The sequence below is a fragment of the Chiloscyllium punctatum genome, chromosome 23 (assembly GCF_047496795.1).
Source record: "Chiloscyllium punctatum isolate Juve2018m chromosome 23, sChiPun1.3, whole genome shotgun sequence".
In the NCBI taxonomy this organism is placed as follows: Eukaryota; Metazoa; Chordata; class Chondrichthyes; order Orectolobiformes; family Hemiscylliidae; genus Chiloscyllium; species Chiloscyllium punctatum.
The window spans coordinates 27,387,543-27,406,191 of NC_092761.1; the positions used below are offsets into that span (position 1 = coordinate 27,387,543).

Consider the following 18,649-nt stretch of genomic DNA (forward strand, 5'->3'; position numbering starts at 1 on the left):
TGTAAAAACGTGATCTTGTACTCCCAATACCTCCGCCTCTGCCATATCTGCTCCCAGAAGAAGCAATTCCACTCCAGGACATCCCAGAAAGGTTTCCTCTTTCAAGGACCGCGTTTCTCACCCACTTGATCAACAATGCACTCCAACGCATATCCTCCACTTCCTGTACCTCTGCCTTCCCCCCACACCTCCAACCACAATAAGAATATAATCCCCCGGTCCTCACCTGCCACCCACTAATCTCCATTAACCTCTGCTATGTCTGCTACCTACAGTCAGACCCCACCACCAGGGATATATCTCCCTCCCCAGCCCTTTCTATCTTCTGCAGAGACCATGGGATCTTTGGTGCTGATGTGCTGCCCCACGGATACTTCAGTCTCTCACCCTGCCAAATGGCCGAGTGAGATTATCATTAGATGGATAATCCAGACACCCAGATAACGTTCTGAGGCCCAGGGTTTGGATCCGGTCACGGCAGACAGTGGAATGTGAGTTCAATAAAAATTTGGAATTAAGAATCTATTAAAGACCACGAATCCATTGTTGATTATTGCGAAAAAAACCCTCATCAGATTCGCTAACATCCTTCAGGGAAGGAATCTGCCATCCTTACCTGGTCTGGCCTACATGTGACTCCAGACCCACAGCAATGTAGTTGACTCTTTACTGCCCTTTGAGCCCAGCCAGTGACACCCTCATCCTGTGAATGAATAACAAAGAAGGTCAAGTCTTGTACACAACCATACTATTCTTACAGATAAGTGATCTCTTAGTAAATTTGCTTCTCAACTCCCTGCTGAGTATTGGGGAAGTTGGGGGGCGGTCAATAGTACCATCCCAATAAGGAGATCATCCCTTTCTTATTTCTCAGTTCTGCCTGGATGTACTCCCAGGAATACCCTCTTGAAGCCCAGCTGTAATGTTATCCCTTATCAAAAATACCTCTCCCCCTGCTCTGTTGCCCCCTTTCTATCTTTGCTATAGCATCTATACAGTGGAACATTAAGCTGCTGGCCCTATCCGTCATTAAGTTATGCCTCTGTAATTGCTATAATATTCCAGTGCGATGTTCAAAACCATACCCTGAGCTCCTCTGCCCCCTGCATTGAAACATATGCAGTATAACTGCTCATTCTGTGTCTTGCCCTTGTCTGCCTTGACTGTTTGACGTCTGAACTGTACCAGCGTCAGACTGAGCTCTTCCCTCACTCTCTCTCTGAGTTTACCCACAATCTTCACTGGTTTAATGCCTCCTGAATAGCACTAGCAACTGTTCCCTTCCAGTGCCAGTACAATCCATCCTTCTGATGGAGGGCAATTCTACCCCACAAGAGATTCCAATGATCCAATAATGTGAACTCTTCTATTCCTATGTCATTGATACCAATAAACAACAGCCTCCCCACAAAATGGTTATTCTCCCCTTTAAGAATATTCTGCTCCCTCTCTGAGACATCCTTATACAAAAATTACACATTCGAATTATAAACCTTACACTCATCAGGTCATCATAAAAGGATTACATGACACATTGAAGGTTTGGGGAGACCTTTTGAGAGAATGTGATGATTCAAAGGAGAATTTTTAAGCAGCAAATGGGATTGATCTGGAACACAATACTCACACACACAATGTGAATATCCAGATCCTGATATACTGAGTAATTCAATCAGAGTTTAGCAGAATATTTACTGAGATTACCAACTGAATGTCCACCTGTAATATCCCGTAATACAAGTTTATAAAATCTGTCACTATCAGTTTAAGTTAGAAACTCACAGCATCCCCTCCTTGTGGCCCAGGATTACTGTACATATTACCCTAGAGGACATCAGCAGTCAACTCAGAGGGAAATCTGTGGGTTTCTAGGACATTCCAACTTGAGATCTCATGTGACTGAACACAGCAGTTCTTTGACACATTGGAGAAAATGATCCAAGGGTCAGTGAGATATGGGGAACAAGAATTACTTTCTTTTCTTTCATTCCGTGCTGCCGCTCTGCCTCATCAATAAGACATGGGTGTGAAAGGCTAATGCCTAACGATGGGCAAGTTGTCTCCATCCTGACCAATGGGTAGGAAGATCCTCTCAATCACTCCAAAGCGTATCCCTAAAAAGACAGCAACTCTGTCTGCTTCCCACTGCCCAGTGCTCCCAGTAAATGTTTGGAAGAATGGGAAGGGGGGATATCTCCTAGAAAAGGCATAACTGTAAAGGTCTAGGAGGATTATGAAAAGAGAGAGATGCACAGGAGAAGGGGGCAACAAGTTGCCAGATGGGGTGTAACTTGGGAAAAATGGGAAGTTGCTCATTTTGGAGGAGATAATAAAAGAACAAAGTACTATTTAAATGGTGGAAACTGTAGAAAGCTGCACCACAAAGGGACCTGTGGTAATTGTTCAGGAAACACAGAAAGCTACCACACAGTTACACCAGGAAATCAGGAAGGGGAATCGAATGTTTTGTTTCAAAAGTTTTCAGTATTAGAGTTTGGAGTCTCTACCTGAGAGTAACGTGTGGAAGTGCTGGTGAGACCACCATATCTGCAGTAATGAGAGCAGTTTTGGTCCCTTTAGATAAGGAAATGTGTCACTTTATTGGAGGCATTTCAGGGAAGATTCAATGAGATGATCCCTGGTTTGGAGGGATTATCTTTTAAATAAAGGTTGAAAAGGTTGGGTCTCTACTCACTGGATTTTGGAGAAAGAGAGGTGATCACATTGAGACAGATGGGATTCTTTAGGGGTTTGACAGGATAAACACTGAGAGGATGTGTCTGAGGGTAAATACTGAGAGGGGAGTCTGAAACCAGATTATGAGTCACGGAATCAAGGGTTCGGTTTTGGATTCAAGTTTAAGGTGACACAGACGCAGGTAAGGGGTTTCAGTAGCAATGGAGCTGGGGTGAGGTGGAAAAAAGTAACGTTTAAGAGATTGGAATTCCTGGTGTTTGTGATTGTGTGGATGTCTGATCAGAAGGTCACCTTGGGGTCAGATATAACAGCAATATTGTGAAGAGTGTCATTCTGCTTCAGAGAGTTCCCAGTGAGAGGGAGGGGCTCAGCAGAAAGGTAAATGTAAGGCAATGGGTTTAACCATGACAATGTTTCATTGGAGGAAACTGCAGCTAATCGAGTAGTAGGAGTGTGGTAAGCAGTTTGATAACTGAGTAACAGTGGAGTAATGGAGAGGGATGATGGGGAGGGAGAGCTGGGCATCGTCCGTGTACATGTCAAACCTAACACAGTGTGTTTGGATGATATCACCTCCTGGCACGATGTACGTGAGATACAGGAGAGACCAAGGATAGATCGTTGAGGGACACCAAATGCAAGGAATTCAGAAAGGAAAAGGAGAGTGGAGATGGAGCAGGATTTTCCAACAACAGTGAGGTCAAGTATTAGTTTTTCACAGAATGGGAGAGAAGGACATAACCAAAAAAAAAGACCAACAGACAGAACAAGGAACAATATCTATGAATTGGCGAGGGGGAGTGATGAGGCGGCAGCAGAGGAAAGAGAGTTGGAAAGTGAGTTTAGTGAGATTAGGGTAAAGTGTCAAAGTGAGCTCTGATAAGACTTGACAAGACACTGGAGAAAGATGTAGGTTCAGGACAAAACCAGGAACACCACGTGAGGCAGTTTGGCTCAGTGGGCTAGCGGGAGGGAGAGAAGCAGCAGATCGGATTATCTCAGTCTTAGTGACAGAGAAACTCCATGTGCTCCTCACTCGTTGTTGGAGGGGAGGATGGAGGAGACAGGATGATGGGCAGTGTTTTACAAAGAAACAAAACCAGGGTTAGTGATATTTAAAATGAATGAACAAACCTGATGTATTTAGGTTTTATCCAGAATATTAAAACAAATGACTGAAGTCCAGGTTCGAATCCCATCTTGGCAAATGGTGGCATCTGAATTCAAGAAAAAAAAACAACGTATTAGGAATCTCCTGATCTCCATGAAACCATTGTCATTGGCAAAAAAAATCCTGCCAACCTGACAGCAGCCCAGCCAGCTACTCACTGAAATAATCACTGCAAAGTCTCAACACAGGAATGAAACTGGATGGACCAGTTGGCAACGAACAAGGCACCAGAAATTACAACCACAGAATCAGCCCTCTCGATAGTGGAACGTCCTCCTCACTAACATATGGTTTTTGGTGCCAAAATGTGGAGAGCTGTCTCACAGACGAGTCAAGGAACAGCCTGACATAGTCATACCCACGGAATCATCCCTTACAAACAATGACCAGACACCACAATCACCATCCCAAGATATCGAGAGTGTGGTGCTGGAAAAGCACAACAGTCAGGTAGCATCCGAGGAGCAGGAGAATCAACGTTTCTAGCCTAAGCCCTTCATCAGCCTGACCTGCTTTGCTTTACCAGCACCAGACCCTTGACTCTGATCTCCAGCATCTGCAGTCTTCACTTTCTCCTAAAATCTCTGGATATGTCCTGCCCCACCAGCAGGACAGACCAGGCAGAGGTGGTGGCACAGTGGTGTACAGATGGGGAGGATTGGCCCTCGGAGTACACAGCATTGGCTCTGGAGACCAGGAAGTCTCATGGCTCCTGCTGATTACCACGTCCCGTCCTCCCTTGGCTGATGAATCACTCCTCCTTCATGTTGAATAACATTTGGAGGAAGCACTGAGGCAATAAAATGGTGTCAAATGTACTCTGGGTACAGGATTTCAATGTCCACAATCGAGACTAGCTCTGCAACAGAATTACTGACTGAGCTGGCCAGGTCCTAAAGGGTATAGCTGCTCAACTGAGTCTGCAGCGGGTGGTGAGGGAACCAACAAGAGGGAAAAACATACTTGATCTCATTGTTATGAATTGACCAGCGGCAGATACATCTGGCCATGACAGTATCAGTACGAGGGACCATCACACATTCCTCTTGGAGACAAAGTCTTGCCTTAAAGTTGAGAAAAACCTCCATCGTGTTGAGTGACACTATCACCGTTCTAAATGGGATAGACTTTGAAGAGATGTAGGATCTCAAACTGGGTATCTCTGAGGCACTGTGGGACATCAACAGCAGCAGAACTGTACTCCAGCACAATCTGTAATCTCATGGGTTTGTAAATCCTGCTCTCACCCATCACAATGGACAGTAAAGGAGGGCATGCCATGAGAAGCACCAGGCAGACTTAAAAATGAAGTGCCAACTGGGTGAAGTGACCAAACAGGACTATCTGCATATCAAACAGCATCAGCAGCAAACAACAGAGCTAAGTGATCCGACATCCAATGGAACAGATCGGAGCTCTGCAGTTCTGCCACACCCAGTTGTGAACAGTGATGGACAATTAAACAACTCACTGCAGGAAGCATCACAGATATCCCCACCCTTACTGATGGAGGGGCCTCACACATCCATGCACCAGATAAGATGACAGCATTTGCAGCAATCTGCAGCCAGAAGTGCAAAGTGGGATGATCCATCTCAGCCTTCTCCAGTGGTTTCCAACATCACAGATGTGAGTTTTAAAGCAGTTCAGTTGAGTTTGAATAACATCAAGAAACTGTTAAGTCGTGCAAAGGCTACGGGCCCTGCCAATATTCTGGCAATGATACTGATGGTTTGTGCTCCAGAACTTGCCACCCACCAAGCCAAGTACCACTCCAGCACTGGCACCTATCTACAATGTGGAACATTGCACAGGGATGTTCAACACAAAAACACAGGGCAATCCAACCCAGCCAATTTCCCTCTATCAGTCCACACTCGATTAGCAGTAAAGTGATGGAAGATGTCATCGACAGGGCTACCAAGCAGCAGCTGCTCAGCAACAGTCAGATCAGCGACCCTCATTTTAGGCTCCACCAGGGCCACTCAGCTCCCGATTGTGTTACCGCCCTGATTCACAATCTGGCAACCAGCTGAATCCCAGAGGGGAGGTGAGGTGTGTGAGATAACTCAGCCCCACTCCAAGACCACTATTTCTAGCTGATTCCACCCTTGTCTCATCTCCAGACTTCATTTTCCAAACACACTCAGGTCCAGCTTGCCACATTCAATCTCCCTGTAATCTCAAGAAAGTCTAAATCTCTGCTTGTTGATTCATCAAAAGGCTCCTAATTATAATCAACATACAGCCATAGAGATGTACAGCAAGGAAACAGACCCTTCGGTCCAACCCGTCCATGCTGACTAGATAACCCAACCCAATCTAGTCTCACCTGCCAGCACCTGGCCAATATCCCTCAATTTAAAATTCTCACACTTGATTTAATTCCTGGCTGTGATAATCCCTATCTCCCTGCACCACACACACTGAGACCTCGACAACCCACTTTCTTAGAGACTCCCAACCATTTGTTAATTCATTGCTTCACCTGTGTGGCTGTTTCGACAGTTGCTGCAGCAGCTTGGTCTGAACTTCGCAACCAAAACCTCACAGGTCTGCTTTCCACCTTTAAGACATCCCTCAAAACCTGCTTTTTGGCAATGCTTTTGGTCACCTGACCTAATATCTCCATCTCTGGCCTTATGTCTAAAGTTCTCAATAGTATTTTTGAGAAATTATAAGCATGATAATAAAAATACAAACTGTTGTTGATTTGGACATTATTTTCAAATCATCACTGTTGCTGAATGAATAATCTATAATGCCACTTACCCAACCACATTGTAGGAGCACCTCCACCACACAAACTGCAGCTGTACAAGAAAGTCAAACATCACCCTCTTCACAAGCAACAGGGATTTGGCATTAATCACTGGTATCTGTGGAAGGAGAAACACAGTTGATGTTTCAGGGAGTGCAAAATGGATTACAGGGAATGAAAATGGTGCAGAATTTGATCGTCAGAAATGGAAGGAAAATACACTTGCTTGTTGGAAAAAAGAATTCTTGACTGTCAAAAATATTCAAGAAAAAAGTAATCTGATAATAGAGCAGCACATGGTCAGGGGCTGGGCCGCAGTGAAAAACTCATTTACAAAGGGTCTATAAAAGTAATAATACAGTACTAAACAGACCAAAAATACACCCATGGTTCGAGACTGAGGAAGCTAGATATTGACAAAGTGGTCATGAGGGAGCCCAGAGGTGAATCAGAGCAGTATTGGCTGCTGTGATCATAATGACTCTATAATAGAGAAAGGCTGCACATGCGCCTGGCTGCACCTTGCCCCCTACAAAGATGGCGGCTCCACGTGTCCAGTGAATCGTTGTCCCGAATAAAGATGGCGGCGCTTACTCAGGTCTGCAGCCGCGCTGAGGCAATTCTCCATTTACTGCAAACACGGGACTGGAACGTTCAAATTTATGTTTTCCGACGTGCACAATTTGTTTGTAAAACCTCTCCGCTCATAGCAACACAGTTTTTCTCCCGTTTCCCTGTTTATTTCTTTCCTTACCGTATCCTTTCTCTCCATAACTTCCCGAACATTCATTACAGCGACTCTGCGCCGCGCGCGAGGGTGATCACATGGTTTAGTTTAGCTCCGCCCTTCATTTACTTTGATTGGTTGGAGGACCAACATCCCGTTAGGTCCTCCAGCTCCGCTCACCGTCCTTTCATTGATCCGGTGCTGACATCAATCACCCGCGGGTCACTTTGTTGGCTAGAGCATGCGCGGTGCGACCTGCTTTTGCTGATATGTTGGGTCATGTGATGGGAGAGTTTACTGAGGGGAGGAATTCCCTTTGTGTGAGCTCTGCAGTAGATTTCCTTTATTCATGGAGGGAATTGCCTTCCCACTCATGACTGTATAGCTGTTGTTAGAAACGAAAATTGCTTCTTAATAATCGCTCTAGACAAATTCAGGAAAACAAAGCTTTATTAGCAAGTCTGCAGAGATGGGCAGGCTTCTGAGTAAAAGGCGCGCTGAGGCTTACAAAGTTTCTCATTATATACAGTACAAGTCCCTCCCCTCCTTGGTTCTAACGAGCCATGAGGTTCACATTCTTAAAAACATCATTATTCTCCAACTTGCATCCTTATCACAAAGTCTGCAACAAATGCCTCCAGAACCTAGAGGTGTTATTTTTTTCTCCCCCTGTAGTCTTATCAATCAAAGACTTATTCTTCTCTGTCTGTGCTGTAGCAGATGTCTCTGTATCAATCTGTAGCAGATGTCTCTCGAGTCGTTTCCCTGTCCTGCAGTCTTTATCAGTCAAGGACTCATCCTTCCCTGCCTGTGTTTATGGTTTCATCAATCAAGGGCCTGTTTGTTTTACTCTGCTCACAAACTGCACTATTTTAAACTATTCTATTTTTGAGTATACAAAATGTTTTAAGAAAGCAAAAGTCTAATGTTTTAGAAAAGAAGCAAAAGTTTTATCTTTTATTATAGATCAGTCTGTGGTCTAGGCACATCTTAAAATTGCAAACCGAAATTACCTCTCACAATTCCACCCTTTTCTCTTTTTAAGATGTGCCTGATCAAGATAAGACCCCCCCTTCCTTAAGGGCCTGGGAAATCTTTGGACTTTCGCAGCAACATCACCTTAAGTTCCCGTGTCCCATGTTGTGGAAACACCACTGCCTGGAGTCGGGAAATATTTTTCTGAATTAGAAGCTGAATACAGGGGATTAGGCAGGGTAATACGAGAAGAAGAATCACAACCCCCCCCCCAACCATCAGTAGCGCCGTGCGCCACCAACTACCACCTAGGAGACCATCCCACCATCCGATGCCACTAAGAGGACGCCAAGATTGTACTGGCACATGGGCCAATTTCCGAATTTCATCGGAAATTTCCAAAACCGCTATACCATTATCGTCAATTTCTAGACAGCAGTTAGTCAGGTTAAACTTCCCGCACACGCCCCCCTCCGAGGCCAACAGATAATCCAAGGCAAGTCGGTTTTGATATATAGCAGCCCTCATCTGATTCTGCTGCTTAGCCAGCAGCTCCAGGGCCAGGGCAGTCCGGTTAGTAATAACCTCTACGACTGCTTGGAGCCTGATAATTTGATTTAACATATAGATAGGAGTACGGTATCCCCATGATCCGTCCTGTGCCCATGTAGCTGGCCCGTAGTATGCAATAACCCGGGCCGGTGGCCACTCATCCCCCCAATCACCGACTTGGATATCCCTTGGCGACCTACGGAGAGAGTCAAAGAGTTTAATTCCCAAATCATCGCCTTCCTCCCGGGGTAATAGGAAGAACGCAGGTCGTATTAGACCCAGGAAGCATACCCCAGCCCATCCCATGGGCAGTTTGGGGTATGCCTGAATACCGCATATCCAAAATAGGCCATCTGTAGCAGGCCCTCCCTGCCTCACAACGTCATCCCACAGCTCCTTCACCCCAGGGACGCCCTCATAAGGACCAGGACCACTGCAATTCCAGTAATCAGCCCCCAGCTCGTCAGAGGAGGAATCAATACTTAATGGAACGCACGAGCCATGATCTCGGTTTGCAATGTACCAAGTAATATCCTCAGGCCACCATACTCGCGTGGTCGCATCCAATACATTCTGACAGAGACTAATCCCTACCTCCACGGTCCCCTTGCCTTCAATACAGAACTGGCCCTCAGGGCTGTTTGTCAGTCTCCACCCCTGTCTTTTCTTTTCGTTGACATGAGTCCAAGTGGTTTGCAGTAATTCCCCTATGTCTAAGCTTTGGCCAGTCCACAGCCATTGTTCTGACATATGCGGCCCTCCACAAACCCAGCAATTGCTAACATTTAAAACAGTGGCTATTCTAGAGGTGAGATCAATAAACAGGTTTTGTGTAATATCAGGGAGTTCAATCTTTTCTTCTACCTGTTCGTATACAGATGGCACTTTAGAGAGCACGACCGTTCCCTGACGGTCTTGCTCTTTCCCCAACCCCCGATCAGTGTTCTGTATCTTGGTCTCCTTGACTCTGTCAACCTGCTCCCTGAGCAACACGGAAGATGGGTCCCACCTTCCAGTTTTGCTAATACATACCCAGCGCTCATTTATAGGGCATCCACGGATTTTGCCACCGTATCCCTTATTATACACCTGATAATAGGGTCTTCCGCCCTCCCAACATTCATGGCGTGCACTCACATCATAACACCAATCGTCCACATAGGAATGGGACACAAATGATCCCGTGTAGATTCGAATCCCAAGTCTTACTATAGTTCGACATTTGTCACATCTCCCCTCACCCTCCCCCACATACAGGAGTAAACTGATCAATATCCCCACCAATACAGTCCAAGTAGAGTTCATTATCGCTGTCTTTTCAGTTTTACCACCAACGGCTTGTCCCCTTGCTCGCATGTCCAAGTGCTTTCTCCTTCACGCGGAACAGGCCCCTTTATCCTTGATGCGTGGACCCACCCTTTTTCTTTCGTCCGAACAGCTGCTTCAGTTGTTAACAGAACCAGGAACGGTCCTTCCCACCGCGGCTGGAGCTTTTCGGCCTTCCAGGTCTTAACAAGTACCCAATCTCCGGGCTCCACCTTATGCAGGAGGAAGTCGAGCGGTGGAGTCTGAGCCAGGAGACCTTTCCTCCGGAGTTCTGCAAAAGAACAGGATAAGGCCAGTAAATAGTTTCTGATAAATACATCTCCCCCTTGTAGAGTGGGACATCCATCAACCTTACTCCAATATGGTAATCCGAACAGCATTTCATAGGGGGACACCCCGACATCCCGGCGAGGTGCCGTACGTATCCTCAATAGGGCAATGGGAAGGCACTTCGGCCATGGTAACTTAGTTTCTAACACCAGCTGAGTCAATTGGGTTTTGAGTGTGCCATTCATTCTCTCAACCCGACCCGAACTCTGAGGATGCCAGGGTGCATGGAATTTCCATTGGATACCCAGGGCAGTACAGATCAAATGGTGTAGCTTAGAAATAAAATGTGTCCCGCAGTCGGAGTCGATAGATTCCATTATGCCATATCTCGGGATTATGTTCTCTAACAACAGTCGGGCCACGGTTGGTGCATCGGCTTTGGCAGTTGGGAAAGCCTCTACCCAGTGAGTGAAATGGTCTACTATTACTAGCAGATATTTCCATCGCTGCACTGGGGGTAATTCTGTAAAGTCGACCTGGATCCTCTGAAATGGCCTAATTGCGAGGGGCTGACCACTGGCTGGCATAGAACGCATGGCTTTCTGATTAATCCGCCGGCAAGTGGGGCATCCGACTACCTCTTGTTGGGATAATGTGTGTATCCCCCTGCATACATAGTCTCTCAGGATCGTGTCGCACATGGCTTGCACTCCCCAGTGGGTCTGATGGTGTAACCGGTGCAGAATACCCCGGGTGATCTGTTTGTTCAGTACTTGTCTCCCATCAGGAACCGTCCACTTCCCTTTAGTATCTAGCCGGGCACCCAATTGATCCATTTTATCAATCTCCCCCTGGTTGAAGACGGGTTGTTTAGCGAGCGCTTCCCTCAACTGTATTAACGTTAACAATTGGACGGATTTTTCGACCGCTGCCCGCTTGGCTTCCTCATCTGCCAGCCGGTTTCCCACCACTTCCGGTGTCGACCCCTTCTGGTGACCGGGTACATGGACTACTGCAAGTTCCGTAGGTAACGCCAGGGCTTCCAACGTTAGGCTGATCATTTGTTCGTGAGCTAATTCTTTTCCCTGGGAAGTTATCAATCCTCGCTCTTTCCAGATTTTCCAAAAAGTATGAACGATCCCGTATGCATACTTTGAGTCAGTATATATGGTTCCCACCTTCCCTTCCAACAACTTCAGGGCCCTCTGGAGGGCGTACAACTCACAGGATTGGGCTGACCACTTCCCAGGCAGTCGTCCGGACTCGATCGTCTGCTTCGCTGCACCATCTATGATAGCATAGCCACTGTACCGTACCCCACTGATGCACCGGGAGGACCCGTCGATGTACAGTTCCTGTCCTTCACCCAGCGGGGCTTCTTGCCGGTCCTCTCGGCTCTTGGTCTGCAAGTCTACAAATTCCACACAATCATGCTCCTGTTCTCCATCTACAGGACGTCCGTATAGAAACTGGGCTGGGTTGCAACTGAGATCTTTTGCAAAATTGAGATCGTCCCCGGTCATCAAAATCGTCTCATACTTCAGGATGCGAGAGTATGGCACTAACCGAATGTGGGGAATATACTGTGATCCTTCCTCCAAAGGTAAGTTTTCGGGCCTCTTCCACTAACATTGCCGTAGCTGCCACTGCCTGTATACAGGTCGGCCATCCACATGACACAGGGTCTAACATTTTTTACAAAAATGCAACCGGCTGACGTTTCCCTGCCCGCAGATGGGTAAGCACACCCTGGGCAATCCCGCCGGCACTATTGACATATAACTGGAACGGTTCCTTCAGGGTGGGTAAAGCCAATACCGGAGCTCGGATCAGTTTATTTTTAATAATATTAAATCGCTGCTCCTCCTCATCTGACCAGTCCACCTTTTGTCCTTCTTGTCCCAGTTTGTCGTACAAGAATTTTACTAAAGTGGTGTAACTTTCAATCCATATCCGGCAATATCCTACTAGCCCCAGGAATTGTCTGATTTCCTTCTTCGTCCTGGGTATTGGCATACCCGTAATCCCTGATATTCGTTCTGGCGTGATACGGCGATGCCCCTTACTGACTTGATGGCCCAGATATCTTACTTCTTGCTCCACAAACTGGAGTTTTGTCCTGGAGACGCGTAGGCCCTGTTTCCCCAGGAAGTTCAGCAGGGCAACGGTGTCTGCCCATACCTCCTCTTCTCTTGGTCCTGAGAGTAAGAGATCATCGACATATTGGAGCAATTAATTTTCCGCGTTACACCGAAATCCTCCTAAGATCTGCTCCAGTATTTGTCCAATCAAGTTGGGTGACTCCGTGAATCCCTGCGGCAAGACCGTCCACCTTAACTGTCGCTTTCGTCCTGTGAAGGGATTCTCCCATTCAAAGGCAAAAAGGTTCCGACTTTCTTCGTCAAGGGGGCAACTCCAGAAGGCATCCTTCAGATCTATTACGCTGAACTATTCGTGTTCGGGGGAAATTTTACTCATTAACGTGTAGGGATTGGGTACCACCGGGTACCTAGCCTGGACTACTTCATTCAGCCCCCGCAAGTCTTGCACCAGCCTATATGTCCCATCCGGCTTCCTCACAGGGAGTATTGGAGTATTGAAAGGGGACATTCATTCCTCCAGCAGTCCATCTGTGATTAATCTTTCTATCACAGGTTGTAACCCCTCGCGTCCTTCCATAGCAATCGGGTACTGTTTCCTTCTCACGGGGCCTCTTCCTGGTAACATGGTGATTTGGAGAGGTTTGATGTTTAAACCCCCTCTGTTCCCCTCTCGGTACCATACTTCCGGGTCTATTTGTTGATCATCTTCTTCGGTGAGGGCGAACAACCTTACCACTATTTCCCCGTTACTTGGTACCATTCCGATCCCTAGTTTGACCTGCAAGTCTCTTCCTAACAAATTAAACTCCGCCGATGGCAGTAGAAGGAGATCTCGTTTAGTAGTTCTGTTTTCATACCCAATTTCCACGTCCTCCACCACTGGGACTTGTAATTTCTATCCTCCAATTCCAGATACCCCCATAACTTTTCCTCCTGCTCGGGTGCCAGGGGGTATTTGGATTATACTTGATCTTTCGGCTCCCGAGTCCACCATAAATGTGATCTCCGATCCTTGGGGTCCTACTTTCAAGTTTACCAGGGGTTCCTGTCTATAGTCCTTTTGCCCCAAGGGTAGGTACCCCCGACCTCCCTAATCTTCCTCCATTAGTGCGTACGACCACACCTCCCGCTTGTAGCGGGGGCACTCCCGTTTAAAATGTCCCTCTTCATTACAGTAGTAATATCTGAGTATCCTCCTCGTTTCCCTGTCGCGGCCTCGAGTTCCTCCACTCTTCCTTTGTTCCGGCCATGGTTCTCTTTTCCTCTGCTCTTGCCATGACTCTCCCCTTTCCTGTTTCTGCCACGGCTCTCCCTTTTCCCTTCTTCCAGCTGTCATTTGTTGCACCGTTTGCATCATTATCTTTATCGCCTTCTTTTGCTTCTCATCGTCCCTTCTCACAAACACCTTTTGCGCCTCCCGTAGTAGTTCACTTAGAGATTTACTATCCCAATCATCCATTTTCTCTAACTTCTTTCGTATGTCCGGCCAGGCTTTTGATACAAACTCTACCCGTATGAGTTGTTGCCCCACGTCCGTCTCAGGGTCCACCCCAGCAAACTGCTGCAAGTTCTTCCTAATCCTGTCTAGGAAGTCCGTAGGGGTTTCCTCCGGGTTTTGATGATTACCAAAGGCCTTGGTAAAATTGTGCCCCTTCGGGGCTGCCTGTCTTATTCATTTTATCCAATATTCCCGCATGTCTCCCATGTTGCGCCGTCCTTCCTCCGTGTTCTTATCCCACTCGGGGTCGGTGAGGGGAAATTTCTGCTCCCCTCCTTCTCGCCCCTCTTTCTCCCAGACCAACAGCGCAGCTTGTCGTATCATCTGTCGTTCCTGGCTAGAGAACAATGTTTTCATGATGGAACACATCTCTTCCCACGTGTAAGTATTCGGACCCAGGAACTGATCTAATTGTTCAGCCAGGCCCATGGGGTCCTCTAGTAGACCCTTCATCTCCCTCCTGAAATTCCGTACTTCAGTACTCGTCAAGGGAACGTTCACATATCCCGTCCCTCCTTCCTCGCCCCCCATGGGCACTTCCCGGAGTGGATTCATTAATGCAATTGAGGTAGGGTTTTGTCCGTGACCCCTTCCAGCTCGAGATCTGGTCTGCACCCCTGAGGTAGCCTGTGATTCCTCCCCTTTTTCTTTCCCTTCCCCTGATTCGTCGTCACCTGGAGGAACATTTTGTGGGGCAGACGGGGTCACGTAGGGCGGCGGTAAGTGATCTAAAGGTTCCCATTCTTTCTGTCTTCTCGAGTCTTCATTAGTTGCCTGCATTTGGCAAGATATCGCAACCGGTAGCCAACAAAAGGCATAATCACTTTCTTCCAGATTATCACCCGGTTTTGAATTGACATATAAAATGAGAGCTTGCCGGACCCAGTCTTCGTCAGTACCGAATCTAGGCCACCACACTGAGTCGCCCTGAATAGGTTTCTGGGACCACTTTTCACAGTATTCTACCATCTTCTTTTTAGATTTTCCTTTTCTCCCGCCCTGATTCCAATTATTTAACATTCTTCCTAACGGACTATCGTCAGGTACCCCGGGGTATGTGTCATTGTCCCTGTTCAAGCCTACCCTTCCCTTAATCGCCTTGGATCCCCTATTTCCCATTGCCGAGGATGTCGTATTTCTCGTATTATCCCGTGATAATCTATCACAATTTAGCCAATTCCCGGACCTTCAGTCCCGTGATCGCCCAGGTTCCTTTGCAGGCACCCCCGGTCTTTGGATTCCTGTGTCCGATGTCTCTGTGACACAGATCACAGGCACCCCATAGGTACACGTTCCTCCTCAAACACGGTCTCTGCAAAATCCCTCACAGGCGAGCCCCGGTTTCTAGATACCTGAGTCCCACGTCTCTGTAGAAAAATCCACAGGCACCCCGTAGGTCCCCAGGCCTCCGGAAACACGGTCCCCGCAAGTTTTTTCTTACCTGGGTTCGGTGCACCGAAATTACTCGATCGTTAACCATCCCCACTGCCTCGGCTACACCCCTTCTTTGTTTTCCTGAGCCTCCCGGGTATCACTCGCTCAAGCCGCGCGGGGCGACAAGCAAGGAATCAGGGACTGCCGAAATCGGCAGGGTGCACCTTCTCCGATGTCCTTCCTCAGCTCCCCTTGCGGCCGGAGTGTTGACCGGATGAGCCCCCAAGTATTCTTAAAATTGCAAACCGAAATTACCTCTCACAGCTGTGATTTATGAATCAATGCCATCTGAACCAGTACATAAACACCCCATTTTCACAACATCTGAGATCTTTAGCACATTGTATCACGCTCTTCTTTGGAGACAACAAAAAAACATGAAACGGAGCCTCAAGGAATTGGAGCAGGAGTAGGGCACTCATCGCCTTCAGCTTGTTCCCCCATTCTATCAGATCATGGCTTGGCCAATCCAGACCTCAACACCTCTTTTATGCTTGATCCGCATAGCCCTCAACTGCTCAATATTTCAAAAATCTATCTGCCCTCTTTTAAAATAATTTGAGACAGAATCACAGATTCCCTACTATGTGGAAACAGGCCCTTCAACCCAACAAGCCAGAACAACCCTCCAAAGAGTAACCCAACGATTCCCCTCCCACATTTAACTTTCACAATTGTTTGGGCGAGAAAATTCGAGCCATTCACTGAGAGAAAAAAATTCTTTACTTCTTCTAAAATGAATGTTCCCTTATGTAATATCCCCTGGTTTGAGACATCACTGGTGCTAGAAGATCTAGTCAACATCTACTCTGTCAAGCTCCTCAGAATCTTGTTTCCATTAGATCACCCCTGCTTATCTATTCTTGATAGGTCAACCCTTTTGCCCTCAAAGCAGCTAAGTAAATCTTTTTTGAATGGTCTCCGATGTTAGTTTATCCTTTATTAAATATGGGAGCTAACACTGTATACAGCACTGCAAGTGAGGACTCAGCAACAGCCAGTGTGGTTAACCAATCCTCAGTCCATGCTAATACATTTCGCCGATACCATGAGCTCCTAAATTGTGCAATTAACTTTTATGTAGCACATTATCATTTTCATTTTTAAAATCCAAACACAGAACATTATTGGATTGCCCTTTATCACCCTGCTTGTTATCTCCTCAATGAACTGTCGCAAATCTGTCAAATATAGTTTCGCTTTCACAAAACCCAGTCTACCATGTTTAATAATAAGCTTTTCTAAATATCCTGCAATTTCTTACTTGAATATTTGACCTCTGTAGATTCTTTCAGTAGATTTGCTAAGTATGATTCCCCTCTCTTAAATCCATGTGGACTCTGTCCAATCCTGTCACTGTTCAGTAAGAAACTTGACTGTACTCCAATATACTTAGTAAATGTATCTGTATTTATTTTTAAAAATTGATTACTTCTAAATGCTGGACCCATGCAATATCAATGAATTAGTGACTCTAAATTTGGGTTATAATGTTTTTTCTATTAATTCCTTTTCGTACTGTGTTATGCAGACAGCACCAAGTGATCACTCTTAATTGTGAGTAACTTTGAAAATAATATATTTTAAAAATGACATCCCAAAATGCTGCCTCATTATTGTGCAAGGAGGATTTTGCATTCAATAGTTTGCAGATAAAATTGAACAGATTTTTGCTGCATTTTGGCCAGACTGCAGGTTACACCAAAGTGGCAACTCTGCTATCAAATTCTTACTTGACACTGCCCAAGGCGATACTGATGGGACTTCACTTGGCCCTCTGGGTCACCAGCTTTATTTCCAGGTTTAATCCTATAATCATCCTAGAGCTTGTAATTTTAGACAACTTCTCTTTTAGGTACATATGTAAATATCATACTGAAATGTTGCACTGAATGGTACCAAATCTGAAATTAGTCTCTAATCTGACCCTTCTACAAATGTATTGGCATAAGTCTATGCCAGTTATTTTTCTGAAGCCTGTGATTCCTGATGAAGGGCTTACGCCTGAAATATCAACGCTCCTGCTTCTTGGATGCTGCCTGACTTGTTGTGCTTTTCCAGCATGACACTTTTCGACTCTGATATCCAAATTCTTTGGTCGTCACTTTCTCATTTGAGAAGTTTAAACCAAGAATAATTTTTTTTGATCAAAGTGCAATAGGAACCAATTCATGAAATTCAGATATCTCACATTTACCTTAAGTATGGGAAGGCTAAGTCATGACTAAATTATTGTCAGTAATTGAAACCATGCTGACAAACTTGTGCAGTATCAGTGCCTCACCTTTACAGTGTTCCCAGATATCGCACAGCTGCAGTATTTTGTTTTGCACTGAGCGATATGTTGTTCTCACTTTTTTCTTTGTGAAAGATTACAAAATTAACTTGGATGAATGAACTTATAACTTCTTTAATCAATGTCGGGAGAAAGAAAATGTCAGTATTTCAAGTGCTGATAAAGTAAAATAAACTGAATCAGTAGAAAGGGTTTAAGATGGATATGGAACAAATGCTGGCAAATGGGACTAGATCAATTTTGGATATCTGGTCAGCATGGGCAAGTTGGACTGAAGGGTCTGATTTTGTGTTGTACAACTGTGACTTCATTCTCTCAATTATTCAAGAAGTTGAATACTTCGAGGAGGAAAAGGAGAATTTATGCAGAGAATGCCCGTGAAATGATGATTGAGGTATGTGAGATGCAATTTCGGTTCAAACAATTGAGATGTGCCTGACCCAACAGGCTGCTTTATAATAAAAGACAAGACTTTTGCTTCTTTTCTAAAACATTTTCTCTACTCAAAAGTAGGATAATTTAAATTGTGCAAATGCTGACATTTTGTGAGCAGAGTAAAAACAAGTCCTTGATTGATGAAACCATTAGCACAGACAGAGAAGAATAAGTCTTTGACTGATAAGACTACAGGGTAAAAAAAACAACAACTCTGGAGACATTTGTTGCAGACTTTGTGATAAGGGTGCAAAATGGAGAATAATGACGGTTTAAGAATGTGAAACTCGTGGCTCGTTAGAGCCAAGGAGGGGAGGGACTTGTGCTGTATATAATGAGAAACTTTGTAAGCCTCGGCGCGCCTTTTTCTCAGAAGGGTGCCCAACTCTGCAGACTTGTAAATAA

General features: G+C 45.8%; 1 long non-coding RNA gene across 5 annotated transcripts in view; it reads right to left on the reverse strand.

Annotated features, from left to right (window-relative positions):
- The window catches only part of LOC140494041 (uncharacterized), a 33,302-nt gene extending 25,833 nt beyond the window's left edge, over positions 1-7,469 (reverse strand). For all 5 annotated transcript variants that reach the window (XR_011963874.1, XR_011963875.1, XR_011963873.1 and 2 more), the window contains exons 1-4: positions 7,384-7,469; positions 6,641-6,747; positions 3,832-3,914; positions 617-703 (exon numbers count right to left, since the gene is read on the reverse strand). This is a non-coding gene — a long non-coding RNA (uncharacterized lncRNA). The remainder of the gene's footprint in view (positions 1-616; positions 704-3,831; positions 3,915-6,640; positions 6,748-7,383) is intronic.
- Between the last annotated feature and the right edge of the window lie 11,180 nt (positions 7,470-18,649).